Here is a 25,392-nt window from a genome sequence, read left to right as displayed (position 1 = left end):
CAGGAAATGCAACAGAATTAGCTACGTTGAGCCTTTACGAAAATGTGTTCAGACAGGGAAAGGCACATAATAGATGTCTGATGTTTAGTAAAAGATGTATTGCTAAGATATATTTCATTATGATCATTTTCTTGAACTTTTCTCATTGATTTCCTTTGAAATGGTCATTCGCATACTGCTCTTCCTGAATCAAATTTCTCATTTAAAAAAAATCTTTGCTAAAAGACTTTCCCCCTCTTTGAACAGGAAAAGGATATTCTTTTGGTTCTTCATTGCCTCTCTCCTTTCTTCCATTAACTGAAGAAATCTGAGTTCTGCGGAAGGGATCTTATCCTTAAGAAGATCAATCTCATGTTATTGGTAGCTTAACTGGTCTTGGTGGCAAAGACCAGGAAAAGGAAGAGAAACAAGGGGGTCTTAGTTTAACGCTAATATGAAAGAGGATGTGAACACTGAACTATGTTGTAGGACAGTGAAGGAAGACCTTCAACCTGGAGGTGAAGATGAGTAGGATAGAGACCTTCTATGTGATATCAAAAGCCTCTACCTTTATTGTGGAAGGAAGGGAGGACTAAGCATGCTTATCTTGAATTTGCCTACATAATCCAATCATTCTCCACAAGAGCTTCCTCCCCACTTACCAGAAGCCTCCTCACACCCAGGAACATATGCTTTCAATTGGGAAGTGCTTGCAAAAGACCACCTGCCAGCAAAGGGAATGTTTTCCCTCTCCCAGTGGGGGGCTTACAGACAGGTTTTCATGTAGTTAAACAGGAACGGAGAAGCCTGGAAGAATGATGTTACAGACTAGCCTGCTTATTGAGATTTTCTTTTAAATAGAAAAGGGAAATGTATAAGATATTAAAATGATGGGCTTTATTCCCTTTATTGGTCCTCCAGCATAACTCTGAGTCCTTCCTTTCCCCACACTTCCTCTCCATATTTCTTTGTTCAGTCGTGTTTTTTGATATGACCCAATGGTTTTAACCAAATAAATAAAATATTTTCAAAGTTTCCATTTTGAGAGCTACTGCTCTAAAGCAAATACAAAACTCTGTCGTCGTGATTGTAGATGAAAACAAATCCTACTGTTTATGCCATGACTATTATATAGTCCCCAAAAGTGCAGAGGGAATCCTGGAGTCTATTGAAGAACTAGCAGCTGAAACATCTAGGTATTAAAATTAACCTTGAACACCAAATGGCAAACTTTTGCACAAAAAGAGTAAAGTTGTTTGTGGGGAAGGAGGAACTGAAGAGGAGGGGAATGAAGGCGGGAAGAAACCAAATGTCCTCAGAAGAGTTTAGGAAGGGGGCCATTCCTCACTTACCCTCCCGGTTTCTGCCATTTTCTTCTCACACATATTCAGTCATTCCAAGAAGTGTAAACAGATGCTGGGAGATTGAGTTCTGGGGTTTGATAAAACTTTCTTTTTTTCTGTTTTGAATGAAAGAAAAACCGGGATGAAGAAAGCTCAGCCACAATACTGGATGAAGTAAAAAGCTGTGTGTAAAGGGGTCACTACACATGTCATTTCGCAAAATCAATCTCACAATCAAATGGCTAGAGGGCGTGTTTCCTCCCTTGACATTTTTGAAGTCCTCCTCATCCCACCTTGGAGGGCTCTCTATTAATCTCACAAATCCAGGGAATGCAAACAAAATAACTTCCCCAGCAGCAATAGCCTTATCTGAGTGGACTAGCCCTCATGCAAACGCCGCAGGCACATTCCACAAGGATGAAAGTGATCTTAGACACCCAGCTACAGTTGACAAAATCTAGGAGGCAGGTGACAAAGTGGTGACATGGTCAATGATGACAGACAAAAAGCAGTTCCAAGTTAATATCACACGCAGAGACTTGGGTCTGCTTCATTCTGTGTCACATTTTTATGTGGTAGAGACAAACTAAAATGAGGGGGAAAAAAAGGCTCATTCCATTGACCTTCCCTGTTGTGTAATAAGATTACAATGCAAAGGTTTTCTATCCATGGGAGGTCTTCAAGCATTTCACCACCCAGGAACCCAAAGTGAACTAGATGAACTCTGCTTAAAATAATAAGCTGAAGGTTCTGTTATTGCATTACCTCACCAGGCAAAAGGCAAGGGAAGAAACATGAATAAGGAAATAGGTAAACTTCCTATGCTTACTTTCTCAGGACATACTTCTCTTGAGAATTCATAGGCTAGCACTGTCTTACAATAACCTGCTTTAAAAGTAACATGATAGAAGCATGTGCAATTAATTCTTGTTTAGTGACTTGAGAACAATCTTTCAGTAAGACAGTATAGTCTCTTCCCTGTCAAGGCAATCCCTGGTCTGTAAACCTGTAGGAAAGAAGGATGGAGAGGGTTCCAGAAGTATCCATTGCTTTCTGTTGTTTATTGTGTGAAAACCTATTGTTTACTGAGAGTTTTTGTTCTTTGTCTCAGAAGCTCCTTCTATGTGCACACCATGAAGTTCGTATCTTCTTACTTTACAAGGAGGGAAATAAAATCTTTTACTTTTGTCAAGGAAGTTAGCTTTTATGGAATTTACTTTCTTTTTTTTTTTAATAATGGTGCTTTTTAAAATTTGTTTATTTTTAATATCTTTATTGTAGTATAATCCCCTTACAATGTTGTGTTAGCCTCTGCTGTACAACAAAGTGAATCAGCTATATGTGTACATATATCCCCATGTCCCTTCCCTCTTGCGTCTCCCTCCCACCCTCCCTATCCCACCCCGCTAGGTGGTCACAAAGCCCCAAGCTGATCTCCCTGTGCTATGCAGCTGCTTCCCACTAGCTATCTATTTTACATTTGGCAGTGTATATATGTCAATGCTACTCTTTCACTTCGTCCCAGTTTACCCTTTCCCCTCCCCGTGTACTCAAGTCCATTCTCTACCTCTGCATCTTTATTCCTGTCCTGCCCCTAGGTTCATCAGAACCTTTTTTTTTTTTTTTAGATTCCATATATATGTGCTAGCATATGGTATTTGTTTTTCTTTCCGACTTACTTCACTGTAACATGAAAGCAGCCATAGACAGTATGTAAATAGATAGATGTGGATGTGTTCCAATAAAACTTTACAAAAACAAGTGGTGGCCCAGATTTAACCCATGAACTGTAGTTTGCTGACCCCTGATCTAAAAGATTGAGCAAGGCCCTGTCTAATCCAGCAATCATTTCCAATAGCATCATGTATGAGCCATAGTAAGCACTAAATTAGCTATCAGAGCACACTGATCTTAGGAAAATTATTAACCATTTCTGGGTTTCAGTCTTAATTACAAATTCACATGGAAACCTAATTAGATATCTTTGAGTGTTTTTGCAACTCTAAATTTTGGTTATGTCTTATCATATACCAACCTCTGTCACAGAAGCTGCCTGCTACAATTTCTCTGAGCAATATATATAGAAAACACGCATCTCTTGTAGTTGATATCACCTGAAGTATGGGAGCTGGTGATTCGACAAAGTCAATTATGAGTTCTGTTTAACAAATAATAATAAGGTAAGCCCATTTCATTTAAGCCGCACTTTTAGATACATATTCTCATATGATCCTTATTACAACTACGTTAGATAGCGAGAATAGATAGTATTTTCCTCCTCTTTCAAATAAGAAAATAGAGGATTAGAGAAATTAGGTGACTTACCCATTGTTTACATCTAAATGCACAGCTGAGCAGAGCATTAATGCCAGCCAGGTCCTGATTCAGAGTTCTTCAAACCGTGCCAGGCTAACATTTTTGAATTACTTCAAAAAATTTAAATATGACCATAAAGTGATGGAACAGCAGTACAAAAATGACTATTAAATTGCACCAGGTGTTTTGTAATAGAGTTCTGTAAAGTAGGAGAGCAAAATACATCACCACCACTGGAAACAACATACAACAAGGAAGCTACATACAGTGCCTGCAGCCCACACCAAAACACCAATCTCACACTCAAAAGTCTGAGGTGTTCAGACCAAGCAGAGCTTTCCTGTTCAGCTCCTGTTTATATAGATATCCCATTTTTACTTTCTAGGAGAAAGCAGAATGATAACATTTTTCATACCTCTCTAATTAAATTTCTTCAAAATAAAAATACATTTACAAATTGGATATTTTAAAAATTATATTTTCTCTTATTAAAGTTGGAGGTTTGGTCATTCCAGATGACAGCAAAAATATCAATTATTTCTGAAAAACTATATTTTTGCTGACTTAGTTTTCACTTTTTTTCTTCATGTTTTTCACACTCCATCTGGTCTTAAGTATTTGTCCTTTTCCTTTTTGCCAAGTTCAAAAAAAAACACATGCATCACTCTGCATCTTTAAAGCATTTTACAAACACTACCAAATTAAAATTCTTTAGTGTTTAAAATTTAGCTCCTGCCTGTTTTTCTCATGAGCCTCTAAAATACCTCAGTAAGTGGTTTTCCTTTTGTTTGTTCTCAAAAAAAGACAAATTTTATTTCCATACTTAAACAAATATTACTTGTATTTCATTCAGCATGTATTAGAGCATGTGTCTAGTCCAGGATTTTAAGGGGGAAAAAACATTAAGAAATGGCAAATCTGTTTTTTGTTTTTATTTTTCCTCTGAAGCTTAACTTTGATTTAGCACATTCTAGGTGTCAAACACTATGCGCCTACACTGTATCCTGAGACAGAGAAACAGAAGTGAGTCTCTCTGCCTTTTGGGAATTCAGGATTGTTGGGGAGACTAGACACATGAGTGGACCGCATTAAAGGCAGACTGTGATGAGTGCTAGAATGCAATCTAACAATGAGGACGGCCAAGACGGCTGATACTTGCTAAGTCCTTATGGTGTGCAGGCAATTTCTAAAAGCTTTTCACACAACTAACTGGGTTAATGCAACGAGCTACAGGAAACAACAAAGTACTGTGGAGTTATGTCGGCGGCAAAGTAGAAGTTAATTTCAACTGCTTAACTAGTATTTGGCCAAGTTTGTGAGCACTTTTCTTTTTTTTTGAATGCACCTTGTGGCATGCGGGATCTTAATTCCCCGACCAGGGATCAAACCCATGCCCCCTGCATTGGGAGCGAGGAGTCTTAACCACTGGACCGTCAGGGAAGTCCCATGTGAGCGTTTTAAATTCTTCTCAAATCATTTTTCTTTCATTGCTCACACAACGGTCTTATCAGCTATCTTTACACCATATTTCTCATTTTTCCCCCTTTTATTTTTATATTCTACAAAAATCCCCTGTTATGGGCTGCACCGTGTCCCTCTCATATATTCATATGGAAGCCCTAACCCCCGGTACCTCAGAATGTGATTGTATTTAGAGGCGGGGTCTCTAAAGATGTAATTAAGTTAAAATGAGTTCTATAGGATGGATTCTAATCTGATATGACTGGTGTCTTTATAAGAAGAGGAAATTTGGACACAGATGGGTAAAGAGGGAAGACCACATGAAGACACAGGAGACGGTAGCTTCCTGCAAGCCAAGGAGAGAGGTCTCAGAAGGAAACCAACTCTATTGACACTTTGATTTCAGACTTCCAGCCTCCAGAACTGTGAGAAAAGAAATTTCTATTGTTTAAGTCACCCAGTCTCTGGTACTTTGTTATGGCAGACCTACCAAACTCATCCACCCTGAAGTGTGTGCATTTCTCACATGATTTTTCATCATATTTACTTCTATTTTATTTATGCCTTGTATTTTTCAAGTAATCCTTTGTAAAAAGGGCACAATATCTAAAAGCCAAATCAAAGGGTGAGAAAGCAGGTGCACGATGGCACTACCTGGGCCACCAACACACTGAGTAAACTTCACCCAGTCACAGAGGAAGGGTGCTCAGAGTCACTAGTGATGCATTCACCTCTAGATGCACATTCTCAGCCCTGATGGTAGAAAAACAAACATATTCGTCCCCTAAAAAGTTTAAATAACAAATAAAGTTCACGTCATCATGAGAAAGCATTTATTTAGTGGGGAAAAGAGATCAGACGGTCTCGCCGTTTTCCAACTCAATTATAAATGATAATTCATACAATTTTTGAGACTGTATGCACTTTTCTAAAACATTAATATCAGTTGTCAGAGGGGCCTGGGCCAGGAAAATAAATATTTTAAGAAAGTATATATAGCCTAGAAAATTGTTATTAGGGTTATTTTTGAATTCTGAGCACTCATTGGGGTGGGAGGGAACTATTAGAAGCCATTCTTATTTTCTTTGACTCTTGGAGGTCTGATAGAGCTTCCAAGGACTTCAAATTAAAACACCCTCATAATAGCCTAGATTCTGAGATTTGGGCCAGAACAGAAAAAAAAAGCAGAATGACTGTTCAGGACTTAGAGGTTTCAGTAATGACCAATATTAATAAATAATATTAAATTACACATTCCTACCATCTCTCCCTGAAAACTTGCCTGGCACAGAATACTACAGTCCTAAACATGCCCTAAAGGAACCACTTCTTTTGTCCCACAACTTTTACTCACCTGGAACCTTTTAGCTAGATTCTGCCTCTCCTCTCTTTCTTTTTTTTATTCTCCTGGAGAATATATTTTAATTACCATTAATTTTAAACCTATTTTTGAACTATAATAATCTTCAGAAAAGTACATACATTTGAAATTTATCTTTTGGAAATTAATTATCGGTTTAATTTAGGCTTACAAATGTACTGCTCTGCAGTTTATTGCTTTCTTACAATTTTTCGCTCTCCTCTGTGTTGTTCTTGTTTCACTTTTCATTTCTGACAATTATATGTATTTTTAAAATCTTGGTTATATTTGCTAAAGTAACTTATTATTCTTTTCAAAGTACTGGGTTTTGTTTTTACTTATCCATTTTTAAAGTTTAGAGTTAGTTGTTTTGTGCTTCCATTTATATTAATCACTTTCTTCTGTTTTCTGTTTTGTTTTCCTAGATTCTTGTCTTAAAAGCAAAGATCATTTATTTTCAATCTTCTTTTCAAATAGACACATTTAAGTTTATATCTTTTCTTCTCAGTCTTGCTTCAGTCATATTCCACTAGTTTTGTTACGTAGCACTTTTCATTTATTTATTCAGCTCCAAATAGTTTATAAGTTCCACATTGATTTTCACTTTAATAATTATTTGCAGTTGTGTGTATGTGTGTGTGTGCTTAATTTCCTGGTATATGGGGATTTTTTTTGAATAGTGGAATTTCTTGTAATTGTTGATGCATAAGTAAATGGAGCCTGTATAATATCACCTTTATGGAATTTGCTGACATTCCCATTGTGGTCTAGCGCATGCTAAATTTTTGTGGCTGTAGCCTGTGTGCTTGAAAATGACATGTAGTTTTCTTGGTATGGTGGAGGCTTCTTTGTGTAGCTATTCAATCAGGCTTGTTAAGTGCATTACACAACTCCTCCATATCCCTCTTTATTAGTGGGTGGTTTCTCGGTTGGTTCCTGAGAGAGAGATGTTCAGCCTCTCGCTGTGATTGTGAATTTGCCCATTTTCCTTTGTGGGGCTAACAGTATTTGCTTTATACATTCCCCTTGTGCTACTCCAGCTCACTGTTGTGTTGGCTGCCCTGGGCTCTGTGGCCCCTGGTGTCACTTACTGACATCATGAAGATGCCTTACTCTTTCTCACCTTTTAAGGCAGAACTTTCTCTTGCACATTTTGCATTCTCTTTTCTCCTTTCAGTTTGACCTTCTGCTGTCAGGGTTTCCTTCCATGTTCTAGTCCCTTGAGAGTTCTCTTTCTTGTTTTTGAGAATTCAGCCTGTAAAATATTCTTTTCTAACTTCCACATGGATTTCGGTGGAAGAGGTGTGAAAAGAGGCTAAATAAAGCAAGTGTTCAGTTCTATCCTCTCGAGATTAAGCTTAAGAGTGACTCTAAAATGCCTTTGATTGTCTTTCCCTTCCATTACCCCAGACTCCCCTCTGATCATGCCACCCCTTGTCCCAACTTTCCAACCCCACCAATCTTGTTTTAGTTTCTCAATGCAGAAAGCTCTTTCCTGACTCAGGACTTTTACACATCAGTTTTCTCTGCATGGAATTACCATTTTCCCCTTGATTTACCTACTGACCACACTTACCCTTCAAGAATCAGGTTGAATAGCACTTACTCAGACCCTTCTTAAACAATTCAAATTAAATCGGGCCATTCAGTTCTACTTTCTTACAGTACCTGTACTTTTTTTTTTTCTTTTACTGTACTTTTTCGAGTAGAGTACACTCCAGAATCATATATTTTTAAAATCGGATTATTTACCTTTTTGGTTTTTCTTCCAAATTAATTTCAAATTCTAATTGGACAAAGACTATGTCTATTTTCTTTTTTTTTTCTATGTTTTCCTCATTGTTTCCCCATTACTGAGACAGTACTAGGAATACAGTTAGTGTTAAAAAATTTGTTGAATGGATGAATGAATACTAGCCCCAAGTAGTTGCAGGTTGAAAACTGAGTATACAAAGATTATAAGCACTAATATAAAGTTAAAATTCCATATAGATATGACACATTCCATCTTAAAGAAATGTATCTATTATGATTAAGAAAATCATAATAGCTATGAGTTATAATGTTCTAGCCATTTTATGTTCATTATAGTTAAACTTTACAATAATATTGAAATTTACAGATGAGAAAATTGAAGATTAGGAAAATCGAATAACTTACTCAACATCAAGTTATTTATAATAGCAGAGCTAAGATTCAAAACCAGATGTGTTTATTTCTAAAGTTCGTCCTTTCTTTCCACTATCATTCCATGCACCGTTTTGCAACATTTGGTAATCTAAGAAATCCTAATAATTTCATTAGAAAAAAAATTATTTTAAGGAAACTAAAGTGACATTTCCAGCTTTGAACTTGATCTAAAGTGAGACAGATATAAAAGGTAGTAACCAATTTGATTTTTTTTCAAATTTTATACAACTAAAGAAATATTCAAAAGATCCCTTCAGACTAGGTCTTTAGATTCTTGAGGCAGAACCTCTCTAAATCTTGAGTTCAATTTTACCAAAGTGAATAGGCATGACCCCAGGATTTAATGGGAATGTGGGAGTACCAGTTTCTACTTCTCTGTTAAGGCCATGTGGTTGGGATCCAATTATTACTTTCCTCAGTTGAACTCTGCCATGCATTAAGATAACAACTCAAGTCAGTTCAGGCCATTCAGTTATTTCACACAAAGTTGACAAAAACATTTGGACAATTATTCAAACATCTGGATGATTGATTAAATCTTTGACTGAACTAATGGAACACTTGGGCATCCTAAAAACAAACAAGAGATATCTCTCCTTGACTCTCCAAGACCGAAATGGGAAAATCAGTATTTGTCCTTAAGACTTTTCTTCACCTAATATTCTAAATGTGTCTTATAAGGAGATGAACATTGTGTGTGTGTGTGTGTGTGCACGCATGTCTGTATTTTTTACATTCCTATTATCCCTAGAGAGGTTTCGTTTACTTAGTTTCTGTGACTGAATATCAAAACAAAAGTGAAGAGAACAACTTGGAAAGAATTTTATAAAACAATAGATTCACTCCACCCTTATTACAACATTATTTTTATTTAGCCAATTTTTAAAAATAGTTTTGCAATAGAAGCAATTAAGAAAGGTATAAAAACCTATAACCTACTAGATTATAAAAATACAGAAAGAAACATCTCAACAATATTTAATACATCAATGTGAAATATAGCCATGTATGAAAAATGTTAAATGCCAACCCCATTAAATAAATGTATAAAAGGAGAGAGAAACCGAATATACCTTTGAAAGAGCGTCTTATATGAAACCCCAAAACACCTCAATTACTACAATAATACACACTGACAAAAAGCTCACAATATAAGAATTATTAATTGTCAAACTTTTTTTTATATTTAATTAAAATAATTTATATTGTTTTTCTAAATTACTAATTTCGTAAATTTGTTTCATTTACTTTTTTCCATTTTTATTCACTTTTGAAGATGCTCACTCTCAGTATAAAGAAAGCTATCATATCTTCTCCATGTGGGGCATATGTGAAAAGTATTCACTGATGTTTGTTGGAAACAAATAGAACAAAGCATAAACTGGCAGTTAAGATCATGGATCATAGTACTGCTCCATCTAAATCACAAATGCAAAAGACACATAAGCCATTACATACAAAACTGCTTCCAATTTCTATTTGGAGAGTTTTTTGCATCAGAAAAATAACCTGTCTGTGCCTCTGTTTGCCTCACTGACAAATGAAAATAATAACAATGATGCAATAAGGTCATTCTGAAAATAAATTAGATAGTACACACAAAACAACAGTACTGACACAGAGAAGATGCTCAAAACCATTAGGAAGAAAAATAATTCACTGGTGTATTTTTAGTATCAGGTTTATAAATGGAGTTCTATGATCATTTCTTTAATGAAAGGTCCAGTGTACCTAGAGCCATCTTTTTCACAGACACAAGAACAGACGAAAATTAGACCAAAGACCACAAGGAAGAAGATGCAAGGGATAAAGTACAGGGAACATTGCATTGTTTTCTGTAGTGCTAAGGGACTATAAGGAAAAGACACTAGTCTCTCATGGGCTACCGTGAACATTTTACAAACTCATTCTTAAGGCCTTGAAATCTTGTTTTCAACCTCACAATTTATGCCATGAATCTCAAAGATCATTAAAAATCAACCTAATCTTGGGTTTCATCTTCAATGCTCCCCTCCCGTAGCCCCCCACTCAGAATTTGACAATGCAGAACAGCCTCTGCCTCTCTTCCTTCCTTTTGCTTTAGGTAATATGACAACGTATTAATTTTGTTTTCCTTTATTCCTTTCTCCTCCCACTATTCTTTCTCCTTCAATGTCCTTTTCCTCTTTTTCCATGCCTGTTTTGGACATTTTTCAAGATTTTTTTACACTAGATAAATGAAATGCTATATATGAAATACCAAACCCAGGCTCTAATATATAAAAAGTGATCAAAAAATGTAAGTTCTTTTTGTTCTCATATGCTCTTCTTTTCCCAGTGATACCATCTGTGCTCATGGCTTTAATAATCAGTTCCACATAGATGAGGCTTACATTTCTGTCTTCTACTGACTTTTTCTCCTCAGATTTACTCCTCTTCCTACCTGGACCAGCTGTTAAACCTCAATTCTTCCTTTCCTTGCCCTTGTCCACATACCACTCCTCACAACTTCTGTGCAAGTCCTCCGACTTCTTGTGGTACTGGCTATATTTTGATCATTCATGAATTATCAGAGGTGACTTTCACTCTTTGTTTTCACCTATAAAAGTCACTAGGTCCTGGAGGATCTTAGTGTCTATCACACTCATGTTCTCTTCTAAATTCTCAACTTACTAGTTCAAAACTGTAAGCATTCAAAACTGGGCAATTGCTCATAGATGGAACAGCTTCTCATTCCAAATCTATGCTTCTAAAATTTTGTTGCCATTAATACTACATTAATCTTTCTATAAATGTGGCACGTTTCTTTGATTATGCCAATTCTTTTTTAAAAAACACTTTAAAAATTCTCCCAAATACAAACTCAATACCTTTTGTAGAATTTATCAGCTCATGTTTATAGACTTATTTTTGATAATTTTAATTCTTCCACTGCATTATAATAAAACTGTTATTAAGAGTTCCCTGGTTCTGCGTTGTTCTTTTTTACCCTGTATTTCCCTCCATGTGAGATTTTTTTCCCCAATCATCATCACTGATTGACATTGAACCTATAATTCAAGGCTTAGTGTATGTACCATTTTCTTCAGTGAGTGACCTTATTTGATTCTCAGGCTTAGACAGCAGGGAACATTTATAACACAGCTTTTTGTTATTCACAGCTTCTACCACAACGCCTTCCACCTTGTAAGGAACTACTACCAACCTGATGAATGTAGGGACACGTCTGTCCTTCTTGGCTTCATGCAATTGTTATCCTGTGTGCTCTAGAATAAAGCCCATAAACATGTCTTTCATGTTTCATTTCTCCACAGTTCCCAGGAATATACCAGAAACATCTAAAAGAAAGGGAAAGTATTTTATTTGATTGTTGGTTTTGAAGACAGCAGACAGTTACCTCTCACAGATAGAAATATGAAATGACAACTAGCTGTGGTCAGAATGAGCCATGCCCAGAGGTCTAATTTGAGTTATCAGAAATGCAATTTCAGCAATAGGAGCGAGAACCACTGTAACCACCACAAGATTTGAGCAAAATATGATAGGTCTTGCATTCATAATAGCCCAGCACTTGTGATAAAGAAAAATCTAAACAGAGGCCAAGAAGAGAAATGGTCAGAAGAGAGAAAAGAGTCACTTGGTGTTGCTGATGGAGGGTTTCTGAACTGTAGCTGGTGCTAAAAGGGGCTTAAACACTCACCTCTGCCCTTCAAGACCAGATTTACTAATATTTTTTCCACAGCTGTAGAGATGAATGAGGTGAATGTACAGGGGGGAAAAAGATTTTCCTTTTCTGGTACACTTAATACAAATGCTACCACAATGCCTTGACAGTAATTTAGCGAAGTGTCTCCACCCACTCTTATCTTGGTGATAAGAGGCTTTTATGAGGTGATTGATATGGACTGCAGTATTTATTTTCTTAGTATTAATTTTTTTCATTCACTTCCTTTTTTATTCTCCTCGGGTAGTATTTAGTTCCTGATCAGTTCTACAGAAATACCAGCTTGAGAAATAGTTTACTGAAAATGAGCTTTAGCAAAAGCATTCCCTGGATCAAATCCCAGCTCCTTAATTAGGGTAATAATAAAGATAATGATAAACAAAATGAAAAGAATATATAAACAGAAATTATACCAGCTTCTATTTGTTGAACACTTACTTTGCATCAGTCACTGTGCTGAGGACTGTGTATTTTTTTTCTTATTTACTTTTTATTTCAGGCCTGTGAGCCAGGTGAGGAAACTTTAGCTTCAAAAAAAGTTTTGGCCCCAAACTGTGTGAGTGCAAAGCCCATATTCTTCATCCCTGGGGTTTGCCATTCTGACTCTACATTTGTCCCTTAATTAACTTTTCTGAACCTCAGTCACATTGTAAAGCACGGTCTAACCATAAATCTTGTTGTCATTCTGAATTTTGTGCATGGGATTTAAATTTAAGATATTTTACTCCATATTTGAGAATTTCTCAACTTTTTACCTCACTGTACTGTTTAGTCCTGGATTATATTTGATACTCATGAGCAATAACAAAAGTAAAATAAAATGCAAGTTATTGGCTCCAAAAAAAAAGGTTATTAACTGAACTTTTTAAAGCACTTAAATAAACTTAAAACTTTCTAGGACCATATAAATATTCTATTAATATGTACTCATAAAGTTTACAAATTCAGAGAAAAAATTTTCTTTTGGAAGGGGAAGTTTCTCATTAGCAATATTTAGTCAGAATCATAATTTGAATTCTAAGATTAATTAAGACTGTTTTGGTAGTTAATTTCATGTGTCAACTTGCTTGAGCCTCAGTGCCCAGATATTTGGTCAAACATTACTCTGGGTGTTTCTGTGAGGGTGCTTTTGTATGATATTTACATTAAAAAACGTGGACTTTGAGTAAAGCAGGTTGCCCTTCATTATGTAGGTGGGTCTCATTCAATCAGCTGAAGGCTTGACTCAAACAAAAGTGTGACCTCCACCCCATGACCTCCACCCATTACATGTGCAATGTAATCAGCAAATTACCTTTCTGATTTTACAGCAAACTGCCTTTGGACTTGAACCACAAGTCCTTCCTGAGTTTCCAGGCTGCTTTCCTCCCCCATCAGATTTTGCACTCACCAAGCCTCCAGAGTCACATGAGCCAGTTCCTTAAAAAAATCTCTCTCTCTCCCTCTCTCTCTCTCTCTCTCCTTCTCCATATATGTACAATATCTTGTTGGTTCTGTTCTGTTTCTCTGGAGAACCCTGACTAGTACAGGCTGTTAGAGCAACTTGAGGAAAAATTTCATGATTATTTTGAAATGAAAAGTCTTATTGAATTAGAAATCATTTTGCATTACCATCAGAAATTTTGAGGTGATGCTGATCAATGAAAGAAAAGAAAGAGCTGTTAGGTTTAAGAAGAATTGAGTATAATAAGGACCATGTAAGTAGCTCAAGTTATCCAAATTCTGGTTAATGATGAGAAAGTCATTTTCATCAATATAAAAAGAGTGTTTAACACATCTCTGTCATTAGCTACTTTTTGTGAGACCAATGTTTCTTACAGATTGATCTGTCAAGATTTCAGAGAGGTCATCATTAAAAAGTCTTGATTAGAAATTTGGTGAAGCCACTTGAGACATAAATTTTAACATAAAAGTTGTAATCTGTTTACAGATTTAAACATTTTAGTAGAAAAAATTTAAAATATTTTATTTGAAAGATTTATACAAGTAAAACTATTTAGTTTCTTCCCTAACACTTTATATTTTATTTTTCTTATTGTAATTATGACCTAGATAAAATGTAATGATTTTTTTTAAAAGTCCAGTATCAGTGTAGACTCTTCAAATCCCTCCACTTCAGGGTATCCCTGTGAGCCACTTAAATATTATGATTTTAATGTGTTGTAACATTAAAAATGTTGGAAGCTGGGTTAAAAAATGTTGGAAGCTGGAAAAACCCTGGACTTTCTTCTAAAAGCAATAAAGAATCATTGAACTTTATAAAACCCAAAGGGCATTAGAGATTTGCCCATAATTCTGCTCACCACACTGTATCTAGGTGGCTTTGAGGTTTTATTCCAGGAAGTACTTTACATATGTTTCATGCTTCAAAAAGCTTTCAGATACAATAGCCTCATTGTAATGAACAAGAGGAAGCAAGATTAGATACGTGGAGACCTTTTGGAAGGTTGTTGTAATAACCCAGATGAGAGATCATGTAGTCTGAATCAGGGTAGTGACGGTGGTGATGGGGAAAGGTAGAAAGCTTTGGGAGATGTTTGCTAATTAGAATCAATAGGATTTCTAATTGATTTGATGTGAGGAGTTACAAACAAGGAGGGAGGAATCCAATTTCTGGCTTCAGTAACACAAATCGGCAACAGTCTATAAGAAGAGTTCCATATTACCTGACTGTGGTGTAGAATGACACTTACACTAGTCCTCACCTCCTTCATTCTCAGAGCTTGGTGGTGACCCTCAGGTCCTTTCTCAAAGAAATCAAGGAACAAACGAAGATCATTAGCTCTTTAATATTTTCTCCATTGACCTAAAAAGAATAAGAATAGTTTTTGACTTCCTCACAAATTCCCATAGATCTTCCCAGAATTCTGGATCACGTAAAGGGATTACCCTTTAAGACTATCAGACATAAATGCAGGCAAATATATTGTGTTTCCTGATCTAAGCTGTACTTAAGTGAGAGCCTACCCCTTAATTATTCCCACCTACCTCCATCACATTTTGTATTGTGTTCAGTTAAGGAACTTGAGGGATCCACTGTGCCCTTGTGGATGCCCTCTTCAGGAAAGACAAAGATATTAGGTAGTCAGTAAAGAAGTAAATCAGAGCACATTCAAAATGTAGGGACATTGGAAACCACTTGCTCCATCCCCTTTATTTTATAGGCAGGAGAACTGTGGCCCAGAGGTAAGGTACAATGGGCTGAGGCCAGAGGATGATACAGGACAGAAAGTGAAAGAAGTTTACTAGAAACATAAAAGTAACATAAAAGGGATTTAATAAGTCAGATCAATTCATCCATCTTAACAACTGCAATATTTCACCAAAGTTAAGACACCATCAGTTGTAAGGCATGAAAAAAACTACCAATTAAATTACAATAGGGCGCTAACATACCATCATTGTAAGATATATCCCAAATTCAGATTTGTTAGTATTAAAAATAAATAGTTGTCTTCAGATTGATAGGCCCCGAAAGCCAAGATGTCAAGAAAAATTTCTATAGTAGATAGTTGCATTTTTACCCTTCTTTTAAAAGTCAAGAGTCTTCTAAGCACTAAGATACACAATCAGAAATTGTATACAACTTAATCCTTTAAACATTCTAATTTTTTCTTGTATTATAGAAAAATGAACTCACAAGTCTATGTTTGGGCTCACTCAGAATTTTAGTTACAAGAAAAAATTATAATGATAATGATAATTATATAAGTTTTCACATGCAATGACTATAAATTCTGCCATATTTTGGAAGGGGTCACAAACCACAGAAGTTCTGCAGTCTGCTTTATTTCAAAGTTTTCAGCATCAGTTAGGACAAGTCTAAGTAACTCTGGAGGCACTTGGATGGTACAACATGCTCACTGATTTTTATTTCGTAAGCATCCCTTACACATGAGTCATTAGATGAATTTCTCGTTCTAAGTAAATGTAATGAATTATTATTGCCATAAAATTTTAAGTCAAAATTGGGAAATGAAAGCACATGCTCTATATTAGAAGAAAAAGGAAATAAGAAGGTATGGGGTGTGGTGAAATGCATACCTAAACAGGCAAATGTTATCCAGCCTTCTTAAGTCAGAAATTTTTTTTTTCATTAATTTATTTTTGGCTGTGTTGGGTCTTCGTTTCTGTGCGAGGGCTTTCTTTAGTTGCGGCGAGCGGGGTCCACTGCCACTCTTCATCACGGTGCGCGGGCCTCTCACTGTTGCGGCCTCTCTTGTTGCGGAGCACAGGCTCCAGACGCGCAGGCTCAGTAGTTGTGGCTCACGGGCTTAGTTGCTCCGCGGCATGTGGGAGCTCCCCAGACCAGGGTTCGAATCCGTGTCCTCTGCATTGGCAGGCAGATCCTCAACCACTGCGCCACCAGGGAAGCCCAGAATTTTCTTTTCTTTTGCAGTCAGATTCTTGCATGATATGTATGGAATAACTTTTTCAGGGGTGTAATTAGAAATGAAACATTAAACACACCTTCCTGCAACATGGCATGACTTCCACCTAAGAAAAGTAGCATAACACAGTGTAGGTTTTGCTTCAAGTAGCCAGATCACGTGACTCTTCCAACAGCTTAATATGGTTGGGCAAAGCATATCTTAGATTTGTCATAAGAGATTATCATTTGTCTGCTCACCACACTGTGTCTAGGTGGCCTTTGGGTTTCAATGCTGAAAAGCATTCTTCTTATATTTCAGAATTTAAGAGCTTTTGGAAACATCAACCTCATTGCATTCTTAAGAGGAACATGTACTAAAACTCAGAAAATTATATAGATTTTTTTTCTTTTAAATTTTTATTTAATTTATTTAAACTAAAAAAACACAAAACCGAAAACCAAAAACCAAAAAAAAAAAAAACCAACAACAACCCAGTTCACTCATTTCTCCCATCTCTCACTCCCTGCTTCTTGCAACCAATGATCTATTCTCTGTATCTATGAGCTTCTTTTTTTTTTTTTAGATTCCACATACAAGAGAAATCATAGAGTATTTGTCTTTCTCTTTCTGACTTATTTCGCTTAGCATAATGCTCTCAAAGTTCACCCATGTTGTTGCAAAAGGAAAGATTTCATTCTTTTTTATGGCTGAATAAGATTCCACTGTATATATGTACCACAATTTTTTTATCCATTTATCCATCAATGGACACAGGTAGTTTCCATATCTTGGCTATTGTAAATAATGCTCCAATGAACATGGGGATGTATACATCTTTTCAAGTAGTGTTTTCATTGTCTTTGGATAAATACCCAGAAGTGGAATTGCTGGATTTATATGGCAATTCTATTTTTAATTTTTTGAGGAACCTCCATATTGCTTTCCATAGTGTTTGTACCAATTTATATTTCCACCACCAGTGTACAAGGATCCCCTTTTCTCCACATCCTTGCCAACATTTGTTATTTGTGTTCTTTTTGATTATAGCCATTCTAATCAGTGTAAGGTGATATCTCATTGTGGTTTTGATTTGCATTTACCTGATGATTAGCGTTGTTGAGCATCTTTTCATGTACCTGTTGACCACTGCATTTCCTCTTTGGAAAAATGTCTATTCAGTTCTTCTGCCCATTTTTTAATAGGGTTGTTTGTTTGTTTTTGATGTTGAGTTGTATGAGCTATTTATAGATGTTGGCTATTAATCCCTTACCAGTCATATGAATTGCAAATATTTTCTCCCATTCAGTAGGTTGTCTTTTCATTTTGTTGATGGTTTCCTTTGCTGTGCAAAAGCTTTCATGTTTAATTAGGTTCCATTTGTTTATTTTTGCTTTTGTTTCTTTTGCTTTAGCAGACAGATTCAAAAAACTATTGCTACAATTTATGTCAAAGAGTGTTCTGCCTACATTTTCTTCTAAGAGATTTATGGTTTCTGGTCTTACATTTAGGTCTTTAATTCATTTTGAGTTTATTTTTGTATATGGGGTGAGAAAATGTTCTAATTTCATTTTTTAGGTGTAGCTGTCCAGTTTTCCTAGCACCACTTATTGAAGAGACTGTCTTTTCTCCATTATATATCCTTGCCTCCTTTGTCATAGATTAATCGACCATAGGTTAGTGAATTTATTCCTGTGCTCTCTATTATGTACCATTGATCTATGTGTCTGTTTTTGTACCTGTACCATACTGTTTTGATTACTGTAGTTTTGCAGTACAGTATGAAGTCATGGAGTGTTATACCTCCAGCTTTATTCTTTTTTCTCAAAAGTGCTTTGGCTCTTCAGGGTCTTTTGTGGTTCCATATAAATTTTAGAATTATTATAATAATTATATATTATAATAATTATAATATAGCAAATATAATAAGGAGTATTTTATTGAATTCTTTGGTCAATGAATGTTGGCAAACCCTGTGAGCTTCATGGTGTAACCTAGAAGAGGGCAATGAGAAAACTGATGACCTGCAGAACTAGTCAGGCCCCTTTTTGATTGACTGAACTGAAAATCCATTCAGGTTTTATTATACTTCACACTCTGCCTCTTTTTTGGAGCCCTGGGGCATTTGTCATATAACAGTATTCACATGTGTATTCACTATTCACATTTTAAGATTCTGAAAAAGCAACAGCACTTCAAACCAACGCTCCAACTCAACAACTATTCTCAGTCATTGATGCCAGTGAGGGTTGGTTTATGGAGATGTGAGCTTAGAGTCTTTTACATCAATGTGTGTATATGAGAATCAAGACTAGTGGTCGTGGACAACTTTGAAACATCATATTTAGCAGTTTAATGACTTTAGAGTTTGTGTGGGTGTGTCATCTTAATTTTGGGGTATTTCAATTAACTTCAAAGAAAGGGATGAGATTTTTCAACCTATTGAAAGGAGACATGGGCTAAAGAGTTGAGAAACACATTTCCTATTTTATACGGGCATAGGATTAAGTCCAGTTATTTTCCAGTCTACAAGGGTGAGTGGAGATGGAGCACAGATTGTTGAAGTGTACGCGGTATTGCAGTTACAGCGAGAAAGGCTGAGCCAAGGTGAGGAAGGCTGAGCCACTCTGGTCTCCTGGCCATGCTTCTTAGGTCATTTTGGTCTCTAGTAGAGTATTGTTGCACGTCACACAGCTTCTCCTTTCATGTATTGAACTAATAATTCTAAAGGAATTTAATTAAAATAAATTAAATTCCTTTAGAAGTATTCAGTTGAAATAAATTAAATTTCTAAGGGCAGAATTATTAAATACCACATTCATCTTGAATACTCACCATGCAGGCCACTTCATACTCAGGGCTATAGACAGTGCTCCTGAGCTTGGTCCTCAGGGAGCTCACTAGGAAACGTAGGACATGATGGAAATAAAGACCGAGACCTAGACAGGTACAAGTACAATACCATACCCTTGGCTCATGTAAAGTATATAATAGACCTGAAGCTGGAAGAAGTATTTGTTGAAATATACACTCACTTCTGGACTTCAGTAATAAGTGAAGAAGAAAAGAGTGAAAGTATAGAGAATTGCTTCAACATATAGAAAGAGGCGTCAACAGGTTTTGCAAAAGGCTTGTAAGACAGTTTTTTAAAAGTATATTTTAGCTCATAAAGTTATTTTACATATGTTTATAGAGAAATATAAAAATAATTTTAGGTCAAATATTCATGGACAAATATATTTAATAAAGTGAGTATTTTATTATAATTTGGGCTGAAGATGATGTTATTTTAGGTTTTGTGAGTGACTGCAGGAATAACTTCAACCACTTACGGGATGATAGTAAGGAATAATCACAAATTATTGCAGATCTAATGGCATACAACTGATAGCATTTTCCAAACTTGTGACCTAAGCTATGTATCTGTGAGTGGCAGATAAGTATCTCACATTTTTACTTCAAAAGTTCTTCAGACAGAATAGTGTTTTTCAAGGGTCCTTAGCAGTAGAATCAGTAGTTAAAATCCATATCCTTTGTATCACACTATCAGGAAGAGAATAATTTATGGCTAGACATCCTGAACTGCAAGTCAGGTTCCTTCCAGACACATCTGTGAGCCAAATAAAAATGTAAAGAATTTCATTGTACTGTACATAATTTGATTGGGGAATAAATGGAAGATTTATTCCTAACGGTTTCTTTCTCTGTTCACACTTGACTATATAACATGGAATGGGAAGGAAGGTCTAGTTTTATAGTGTCCTACTTACAATCATCAAAAGCAATGGTCTATATTTCCAAAAAAGGACAGTCATCACTCTTTCAGCTAGTAGAGAAAACATTTAAAATTTTTATCTTAGAAATAAGCACTCCTACATGGCATGTTTCTTTCCCAATGAACTTCAGCATACTCTGTGTATTAGCCATCCTTGCTGTTGAGTAGAGAAATTGCAAAATTTCTCCCACATACCCTTAATCTTCACCACTACTTCAAAAGCAGAAGAGACGGCCAAGATAGCTTAATCTAGCAAGTATTGAAACAAACCCACCAGAAGAGAATCATTTAAAGTATAAAATAATTAAAAATAGTATTGAGGAAAGAAAGGAAAAATATTATATTGTCTGTTTTGGAATTTAAAACAAGATGGCAAATGACTTTTTAAAGTTGTTTATCTTGAGAATTATAGATTCGTTGGGAAGTTGGGAAGACAAAAGAAAGAAGTACCATGTCTTCTTCACTTAATTTCTCCAATAGTTACATCTTACATAACTGTAGCATTATATCAAAAACAGAAAAATTGACATTAGTACAATGTGTGTGTATAGCTCTATGACATTTTATCACATGTGTAGATTTGGGTAATGACCAACATAATCAAAATACAGAACTATGCCATCATTACAAAGATCTCTTTCCTCTCACTACCCTTTTAAAGCACTCTCCTACCACCATCCGTAATCTCTGACAACCACTAATTTGTTCTCCATCTCTATAATTTTGTCATCTCAAAAATGTTATACCAATGAAATCATACAATATGTGATGTTTAGACATTGTTTTTCACTCAGAATAATGCCCTTGAGATTCATCCAAGTTGTTGTATTATGAATAGTTCATTCATTTTTATTGGAATAAATGTGCAGGACTGCAAGTGCTGGGTTGTATGATAAGCGTATGTTTACTTTCTAAGAAAACTAAACTGTTTTCCAGAGTGGCTATACCATGTAACATTCTCACCAGTAATGTGTGTGAGATCCAGTTCCTCTGCATCCTCGCCTGCATTTTGTACTGTCACTATTTTTACTATTTTTACTTTAGCTGTTCTAATAGGTGTGTGGTGCCACCTCATCATGGTATCATTAGCATTTTGCTAATGCTAATGATATTGAACACATTTTCATATATTTCTTGCCATCTGTATATCTCCTCAAAGAGGCTAAGTCTATTCATTTTAACTATATTCATAGGATACCAAATGATATCACAGGATACCAAGTGATTTCTTTAAGTAATAGGTACATTTATCAATCAGATATATTAGGTTTCCTGCAGAGGGTCCTTTGTGACATAATCTCAGGAGTTGTATAGAATAAAGATTACAGTGCATATATGATCCTATAATTAATGACTATTGGTGAAGTTTAAGAAACACTTTCAAAACAGTAAAATGTACAAGTAATATGAAATTCCCCAAACAAAATGAAACAAATGAAGAAATTAAACCCTCAATGTTTTCCAAATAATTTAAAATAATAAGTAAGCATATAATTGTAAGAGAACACAAAGAAAATGTGTAAAGTAATATGTCTGAAAAAAGCATTTTGTACAGAATAATATGATATAATGAATATATTCATAATAACTAAAAGATGATAAAAGATAATTATTTAATCTAATTACGTTTCTATACAGAATTAATTTTTAAGTGCCTTTCTTTATCCTTGTTTTTACTTTTTATTAACAACACAAAGATAGGTACTAAAAAGTCTTAACACACAATGATAAGTAGACATCACAGGGAAATCAAATGTTGACATAATAGTTACTGAAACTATACTTTCGGTGTAGTTGATAATTCTCCTGAACAATTGAATTAACTTGGGTGAAAGTATTCATTCAACCAATATTTATTATGTACCACTGTATATCTTTATTAAGCTACTACTTTCAAGGTTCTTTGGATTCATGTATAAGTGAAACATATTCCCTGACTTTAAGAGACTTAAAATACAGTAGAGAGAAAAAGAATTATAAAAAGTTAAGTACACTGATATTTCCTTGATATTTTTAAAGAAAAAAAGTAATATTTTATTGTCCAAGATGGTTAACCCTCTGAACTTATAATAAAACTATTCTGAATATTTATTTAATAGTGTTCACTTATATGGTACTTTAATTACTAATTTATTCTAATTTAGAAACTTTTAAATTCATGAAGAAACAGCAAAATGAGGGAAAGATTAAGAGATGGTAGTTGAAAGCAACATTCTGTACTTAATAGTTATGAATTATAATATGTTTTTTTGATCTATAAATTTCTGCAAAAGATTTGATTTGGTTACAGCTAATGGGAATGCTATGTATATAATGTTGTATCCTATAAACATTTATACATTTTGATTATTTTATAACTAAATGCTTCTATAGATACTAGATTTTACATGTTATATAATGGTATGTTAGAATTCAAGATAGTATTGTAATATTAGAATTCATACATTAGACTGTGGATAGTCATTTCCCCCAAATTTGATGTGTTTTTCAGACTGAAGACCCCAAGAAAGAAAAAGTACATGCATAAAATAATAGTGTTCCCTATATGCCTGGAGGGATCTTACAGGAAAAGAATGAGAAGATTTGTTCCTAATTTTACTCAGGACCAAATACAAAGTCATAGAAAAAAAAAAAAAAAAAAGATGCAATTTGGATACAAGATTTCTTGAGTGTTTCAAATTTGAAAGGGATAAATGATGCTAAAAATATCCTCCACTTTGAAAAATATCTGAAATAGAATTTTCCTTGTAGAGGTCTAATGAGCCAGGAAGACAGACTAGATTCCTTCTCAAGGTCACTCTAACCTTTAAAGAATCTATGTCTTCTCTTATGTAAGAACAGAACCTCCTCCTCTCCCACCTGGACCCTAATCAGGTGAGGTAATTGACATTAAGTGACTGCTTTCTTAATCCTAATACTATAATAAACAGTGCCATCTACTGACTAAATTATATTATTGACTACCTCCCACAAGTAGTAAAAACTTGTGGGATTATAAATCCTGAGAGATTTGTTATATTCATTTACATTAGTCACATGTTATACATACTTAACTTATAGCTATGGGGAGTGTAGATATAGTCTGTTTTGATCTTGTTTTTTTCTTAACAGATGAGAAGATTGAGATTCAAAAAGATAATCAATTTGCCCAGAATTTTGACATAGCATTTTTCAGTGAACACCACTGTGAACTGAACCCTGGGAATGGAAGGAAATTTAACACTTTGGAGACGGAAATCAATCTGTAAAGTTGTCCATCCATTGGGAAAAAAATCTGACAGATATGATTAATGACAAAAGTATAAAATCAATATGGCAAGGCAAGTTGGGAAACTGCTGATGTAAAGGTTTGGGAGAAGGAAATGCTCACATGTAGGCGTAAGTAAAAATAATGAAAGAGGAAATACTAAGTTAAGGCTATTTTGTTCCTTTCTTCTTAACAACAGAGAGTTGGAATTATTTGATGATTATTACAGAAGCTTGATTTGCCCTCACAGAAGCATGATATATAAAATGAACTCATTTTGCTACAAGACATTTCCCATCAATACCGACCTATAGCTCAAGAACTAAAATAAGTATAGACATAACTTTTAGATTTACGGCAATTAGGCTGAACAAAACAGAACCAACACAATGAATATTCTCCCATTTTTTCATTATTAAGAATTAAGCCATGTTTGGCTTGTATTTGTGCCCAAGACATAAGTTATTTCTCTATTAGATCACCTCTAAATGTTAAATTCAAATGGACTCATAGTTTTATCCTTCATAGCATTTAAGTGCAGTGTTCATCTTCAAGCAAGGGACTTAAATATTTATGAAGTAGGTACTGGTGGAAGGATAGTCTACCTTCTCATTTAAGGTAATAAGTTAGGCAGATTACAACAGATCCAGGTATTTTGTTGTTATTGTTTTTAGACTCATATAAGTTTATATAAAATGTGAGAATATTTTTAAAAATATACACCAAATTAAGGAACTTAGTGTTAATCAACAGCAAAATTAATCATATTAGAAAATATTTCCAATCGTAATAGTCAACTTTTATCCTGATATCTTCCATCTTTTAAACTTAGAAGAAACTAAAAGCACTGAAAACCCAGGTTTGACTTTAATTTGAGACCACGTGACCATTTAGGGTTTCAGAATGTGGCCTTCTTCGCTACCCATAACTCAACATTTTTCCATGAGTCAAACTAGAGTCTCCCAAAGAACCGGAATCCACCATAACTAAGATACGGATGGTAAGAACATAACAAAAGCACCCGAGAAAAGTGCTTTCAGAAGGGGTGTGCTGCCCTAAGGATATGCATGGCACTGAAAGTGATTTGGGGACTACAGACAGAGACTCGTGCTGAGGGCACATTGCAAGTCTCCACAAAGATGTCCTTTTGGCACAGGATGAGGATAGAACTCAGAACTGTTGACTGCAGCAACTGGAGCAAATCCTGAAACCACACAACCATTTAACAGAACACACAGATACTTGTTCTCTGTACATGTATATTGGGGTTTGGATAGGATTTCAAAATAGTTCACACTCAGCATCTTCTGTTTCCAAGATCTTATTTGATGACCCTTTCTCTTTCCATTATTTAATCAGAAGACATGGAAAATGTGACTCTTTCTATTTCACTTTTCTGTTTATCTCAGAATTAAGTTTTATGCTCTATTTGCCATCTATGCTGTTGAATTTGTGTTCTCTGCCCTTTTTAACCCTACACTGGCAGAAGCTTTAGACCCATTTAGATGATATTCATTTGCAAGTGACAGATGAAATCAGAATAATACAGTATGAACCAGTATGAACATGTTCCTACTTCCTGCTTTCTCTCTATTATGGTGAGCTTCTCCAATCCTCAGGCATCCAAAACTGAATGAGAGATTGAAGC

At 35.2% G+C, this 25,392-nt stretch overlaps 1 long non-coding RNA gene across 2 annotated transcripts in view; it reads right to left on the bottom strand.

Annotated features, from left to right (window-relative positions):
* Window positions 1-25,392, bottom strand: part of LOC117197109 (uncharacterized) — a 200,455-nt gene that overhangs the window by 31,984 nt on the left and 143,079 nt on the right. Inside the window, exons 5-8 of one of the 2 annotated variants that reach the window (XR_004477624.2) lie at window positions 15,046-15,158; window positions 11,834-11,966; window positions 3,358-3,480; window positions 1,332-1,438 (exon numbers count right to left, since the gene is read on the bottom strand). This is a non-coding gene — a long non-coding RNA (uncharacterized LOC117197109). The remainder of the gene's footprint in view (window positions 1-1,331; window positions 1,439-3,357; window positions 3,481-11,833; window positions 11,967-15,045; window positions 15,159-25,392) is intronic. The other variant, XR_004477628.2, reaches the window with a different exon arrangement.

Source organism: Orcinus orca, chromosome 12 (assembly GCF_937001465.1).
Source record: "Orcinus orca chromosome 12, mOrcOrc1.1, whole genome shotgun sequence".
Taxonomy (NCBI): Eukaryota; Metazoa; Chordata; class Mammalia; order Artiodactyla; family Delphinidae; genus Orcinus; species Orcinus orca.
This window is presented reverse-complemented; position numbering and strand designations above follow the sequence as displayed.